The sequence below is a fragment of the Myotis davidii genome, unplaced genomic scaffold, assembly GCF_000327345.1.
Source record: "Myotis davidii unplaced genomic scaffold, ASM32734v1 scaffold575, whole genome shotgun sequence".
Taxonomy (NCBI): Eukaryota; Metazoa; Chordata; class Mammalia; order Chiroptera; family Vespertilionidae; genus Myotis; species Myotis davidii.
Window position 1 is genome coordinate 5771721 of NW_006290306.1, and position 5243 is coordinate 5776963.

Genomic DNA, 5243 nt, shown 5'->3' on the forward strand with positions numbered 1-5243 from the left:
TGTTGACTATTAACTACCCTGTACCTACCTACCTAAGTAAAAGAAGTATGTGTCTACATTTTACTTTTTTTCCAATCCCAGATGTTTTCCTACTTCGATTTCTCCCACCTCCCTAATCTATCACCAATAAATTTCATGTAACCCACTTACGTCCCCTCCCTTGATTGTAATGTATAAAACAAGGTAAAAAACTGCCATTCTCTGGAGCATTCTCCCAATATGTTGAGATAATTATCAACAGTTTGGTTTATATAAACTCACAAAAAATCTTTACAGGTTTGAATGTGTTTTTTTCTTGCATTAACATAGGCAATGATGTTAAGCTGCTTAACAAATAAATATTTATTGCCTGACTTTTCTTAGAAAATGACCATGGATGTTAAGTAGACTTACTGTGGTGCTCATGTCACCATATATACCCATATATTGAACCATTATGCTGTATATCTGAAAGTAATATATTGTTATATGTCAATTACATCTCAAAAAAAGAGAACATTTTACAGCAATTTGATATTGTCCCAGCTTCTAAGCTCAGGATCAACAGGCTCATCTCAATTAAAAAAGTATAAAAAAATGACCATAAGCAATGATAGGTTGAAGTTTTTCTGAGATATGAGTGTGATTGTTCAACTTATCTGATATAATAACAAATTAACATAAAACTGTACATTTCACTTTGAAACTTCAGGTCAATCCAATCTATACATGTGCATTGTGCTCCTATTATCTGGAAAAAAAGCAACAAAATAGAGTTTTATTTTAGATGTTTGTCCCAGTAGGTCCGCCACAATGCTCATAGTCCGTATCTATGAAATGATGACTCTGAACAGAAAACAAAAATACCAGACTTTCCTGATGGAGAGTGTGTGTGTGTGTGTGTGTGTGTGAAAGAGAGAGAGAGAAAGAAAGAGAGAGAGAGAGCGCATTCCAAATTCAGTCCCATATGCAGCCATGCTAATCTGCTTGCAGACCCATCTCACTTCCCAGCCCCTTCTTCCTCCCCCATGTGTGAAACAAGCTCCTCACCAAACCAAGTCTGTAACATTTTGAGAACCTCTCTCAAAATTCACACTCTTCACGTACCCTAACCCTTCTTGACCACATTTTTGTTTCCAACATTCGTGAAAGAAGCACACAGTGGAGGGTAGAATACCAGCTGCTCCATTTATATAAGTTTCCCTCCCTGTGGGATCAGAAGCATAATCATTTTTGTTTCCTCTATGTCTCTTAACAATCTCCATTCCGGGTGCAGAACACAGTAGGCATTTAGTAAATGTGTACCCACAGCAAAATTATAATGTTGTGCTGCCTCTGCACTGAACTTGACTGAAGCCAAACTTCACTCAATCCAGTCCGTGCCTAGACACACAAATAGGGCTGGTGAGCAATGCCAGGCTCCATACATAGTCACATGCGCTCTCCGCTGGTGTGGCCATTGTCCCCTCATGCCAGCTTCGGACACAAGAGCCCCACCTGCAAGCTACATCTAGGGCGAGCCCAGCTCCTGATCAACAGTAACACGAGGACACGCAGATCAACCATTCAGCCCCAGGCCAGCCCTGCCTTCATTCTGATACTAATCTATATTAGGATTGAAGAGGCATATGATTTTCTTATTGCTGATAAGAGGGTAGGAGAGCCAGAAAGAATGTTTTAAGATTATATCTTAGGCCCAAGCTCTCCTAGTGTGACAGCTGAGAGCATGTTCTAGGATGTTGGGTGACCTTGTGAAGGTCACAGCTATGAGCATCACTGGGTGAAGGACCCGGATCCTCTCACCTTCCAGTACAGCAATCCTTCCAAGCATCGTGCTCATCTGTCTTTCTAGCGACGTTAGCCTTATGCTGCTATTCAAAGAAGCTTCCCCTCTCAGAACAGACGTTAGTGCTGGAGGAAGAAAGCTCGGGGCAAACAGACATACAGGGTAGCAGATGGTTTTTCAGAAAAGCACAAGGGAACTAACCCACTCAGAGGCAAAATACACACACACACACACACACACACACGCAGGCACACACGCACGCGCACGCGCACACACACACACATATACACCTGCAACTTCAGCAAAACTGCCCGGTGGCTAAGGAAACAAGTCATCTCTGAAACCCTGTGGTGGAGGGAAGGGAGGCTCCTCTTGACTTGGGACAGTGCTCCAACTACTTTTGACTCCTTTCCCCAAATGCATAAGGATGGTACTAATATTTATGTTGTAACTCTAAAATTTTTAAAGGTTTTTCTTTTTAGTTCCTAGAGTCCACCTGTGAGAAATGCCATTGCCCGAATATTCTGGAGGAGTCATCCCTCAAAGGGATTGACAGGAAGGCAGGGTTAGAGGAGAAGGTGACCTGCTCCTTGTGGTAGACTCAGCAGGCTCTCTTCTCCAGGATCTACATTTCCTTGAAATCACCTTTCTTTATAGTCTACGTATCAATCCTTCCCCCTCACATACCCATACATACCTACCCACCCACACTCTTTTCTGAAAAGCTGAAGGCAGGGCGGCCTGCCCTTCGGGGCTCAGCCCCATGCCCGTCCCTCCAGAGCCCTCCCATGGCCTCCTCCACAGAGTCCCTGCAGCAATTCTATAATCCAAACAACACGCTTCAGAGCTTAATTCCCACCCCCGCACCAGGCTAGGTTTGCTATGCATGTGAGAAATTTCTTCCCAACAGCACCATTTCTTGTGATCAGGAAACAGACCTCAGGCTTGTGGGGTTTTCTTTTCTGATAACCTCCACAGTTAAGAACATGAGGATTAACAAGTGGGGGGGAAAAACCACAACAGCCTGAAGAGTGATTCACGTACTGTTCCTCCACTTATCATTTCCTCTGGACAGAGTAATCAACTTAGATTATATCAAGAATACTTCTTAGTTGGTTAATTTTGTCTAATAGAAAATATGCCTCTAATTAGATTTTTCTCCTCAAGTCTTTTGAGAGGCAGACTGGCCTTTGGTTCTGTTTCAAATCTTTCAAGGAAATTAAAGATACCGGGAAAGGAGGCAAAAGTTCCAGGCAATTTTCAATATGACTTTGAAGTTGAATGAAACATTAATAACTTGGGACCCTATTCATATTTCACAGTGATGCTTATTTGACCTTCATGTGAATTTTGTGTGTGTGTGATCAGGAAAAATTGTTCCAGAGGCTGTGCTTAAATAGGCTAAATATGCTTAAATATGCTGAACTCAGCACCCTGCATGGTAATGACCACTGAGATGTTTATTAAGAACTTTCATTTTCTTCCTACCGCAGCCAATTCAGCACTCAAGAAAAAGTAGATGCCAGGGCCTTCGTGCCTTGATAGCGATACCTACAGCTATGAGCAAAATATGTTAAGGGGTGGGAGGTGGCATACCCATGTACTCTTTCTAAGTTCAGGTTCAATCTGACCTGCCTTGGTATAGAGTCAAGCCTCCCAAAGCTTGCTGATGTAGACTGCATCATTTGAATTCTTCAGGTATTAAAACCATGAGGCCAAATGGACTCTGAAAGGTAGAATTCATACACAGCACACTTAGAATTGAGGAATTGACTTAGTAAAGAAACCGAGGGCTCGTACTTGTTTAAGGAATAAAAGAAAAACGTTCTATGCCTACATGGAGTTTTGAATCACATTTAGAAAAAATGGGACGTTAGGATAACCCTTACCTTCTCCCACCTCCCCAATATTTGCAGTCTATGATATTTTGTTTCTTTATTTTATCTGTTCAAATGAACTCCTCAGGGGGGAAAATAAGTCTTATGAACCAATTTTGAAGTGGTTTATTAGCTTTTTCCTATTTCTTTAAAATATAGCCTAGCTATCATTTATGGAATGAATTCCAGGCCCCCCATGCAAAAGGCTTGAACTGGATTCTCTCATTCAATCCTCAGGTAACCCCAGGAAGTAGGCCTGACTAGGAGAGGGAGGAGCCACGTGTCCAAGTCACGCAGCTTACACACAGAGTCAGGGGTGTCCACCTCGCCACCTCCCCATTCCCTGCCACATCACACCTGGTCCCACATCTTCTAGATGTGAGCAAGCCAAGACTTCATGAAAACCTGTGTGAAATGCTCCATGTGTCACACGACAGAGAGGCCTCTTCTGACAGAATGTTCTGTCACCTAATGAAATTCTCACACTTCTCATTGAAGAAACATTTTTTTTTCAGTCCTCTTCTAGCTGCAGGATGAAACCTGATTTTTCCCCCCTTTTTTTCAAGGAAAACGAGGAAAAGCAGCAGACACTGAATTGGGGGCAGAACAATTCAGTGATAATCTGGATCTGATACCAGATTTGCCAGGTCCTTCCCGACTTTTTTAGTATGTGACTTCTCAATTTTGCTGGAATGTTCAGCTGCCCACTAAACGTGGAGAGACACACCCCGGATGACCTGACAAACATATCTGTACTTGAATGGCTCAGTCCTGTGAAGCAACTAGAAATATTATTTTACCTGTTACCAAAAGTTTCAGAGTCACTGAAGTGAGTGAGTTGGCTCACATCCCCGCCCCCCAGCTATTCTCAGTTCTCATATGAAAGTAAAATACAATTAGAAGTTCTGAACTCTAGCCAAGAGTCCAAACCCAAGTTAGTGAGAAAGAAAGAGGGGAAAAAAATTTGTGTGTGTGTGTGTGTGTGTGTATTTTAAGGGGACTCCTTCTGCTACCATCCCAATTACAAACACATTCAAGCTTAAGAAGTTATAAAACACAGAGAAAAACAAAACAGAGTTTTGCTGGAGAAGCAATAAAAACAACATATTTATAAAGTCATTTTTATATCATTTTAAAGGTAAGATAAACTGAGGAAGAAAAAAAGTCCAAAGACATGGATTCATGAAACAGACTAAGAGATCTCAGGGGAAGGGAGGTGAAGGGGGTGGGAAGAGATTCATCAAAGAATTTATATGCATATATGCATAGCCCATGGACTCACACAGTATGGTGAAGGCCTGGGGTAAGGCATGGTGGGGGGGCTGGGTGGAAAGGGTCAAAGGGGGGGAGGGTAATAGGGGACATCTTTAATACTATCAACAATAAAAAATAAATTTAAAAAAAGATATTACATTATGGGGAGAAACCAAGATGGCATAAACACCGGAGATTGCTGCCTCACACAACCACTTCAAAAATACAACTAAAAGACGGAACAGACATCACCCAGAACCACAGGAAAGCTGGCTGAGTGGAAATTCTACAACTAGAAGGAAAGAGAAAAGCATACTGAGACTCAGAGGAGGTGCGATGTGGAAGTA

General features: G+C 42.0%; 1 long non-coding RNA gene across 1 annotated transcript in view; it reads left to right on the plus strand.

The window, feature by feature from the left end:
• The first annotated feature begins 4595 nt into the window (after positions 1–4595).
• LOC107183025 overlaps positions 4596–5243 on the plus strand; it is a 14035-nt gene continuing 13387 nt past the window's right edge. The window contains exon 1 of the long non-coding RNA XR_001513804.1: positions 4596–4608. This is a non-coding gene — a long non-coding RNA (uncharacterized LOC107183025). The remainder of the gene's footprint in view (positions 4609–5243) is intronic.